The following is a 608-nucleotide window of genomic DNA, read 5'->3' on the forward strand; positions in this document are numbered from 1 at the left end:
TAGTCGAGCTGTACTTTCTACAGTCCAGGTGTACTTTCTATAGTCGAACTGTACTTTCTACAGTCCAGGTGTACTTTCTATAGTCCAACTGTACTTTCTATAGTCCAGCTGTACTTTCTATAGTCCAACTGTACTTTCTATAGTCCAGCTGTACTTTCTATAGTCCAACTGTACTTTCTATAGTCCAGCTGTACTTTCTATAGTCCAACTGTACTTTCTATAGTCCAGGTGTACTTTCTGTAGTCCAGCTGTACTTTCTATAGTCGAGCTGTACTTTCTACAGTCCAGGTGTACTTTCTATAGTCCAACTGTACTTTCTTTAGTCCAGCTGTACTTTCTATAGTCCAACTGTACTTTCTATAGTCGAGCTGTACTTTCTACAGTCCAGGTGTACTTTCTATAGTCGAGCTGTACTTTCTACAGTCCAGGTGTACTTTATATAGTCCAACTGTACTTTCTTTAGTCCAGCTGTACTTTCTATAGTCCAACTGTACTTTCTATAGTCGAGCTGTACTTTCTACAGTCCAGGTGTACTTTCTATAGTCCAACTGTACTTTCTACAGTCCAGGTGTACTTTCTATAGTCCAGCTGTACTTTCTATAGTCCAG

The sequence above is a fragment of the Nematolebias whitei genome, chromosome 24, assembly GCF_014905685.2.
Source record: "Nematolebias whitei isolate Nwh7 chromosome 24, NemWhi1, whole genome shotgun sequence".
In the NCBI taxonomy this organism is placed as follows: domain Eukaryota; kingdom Metazoa; phylum Chordata; class Actinopteri; order Cyprinodontiformes; family Rivulidae; genus Nematolebias; species Nematolebias whitei.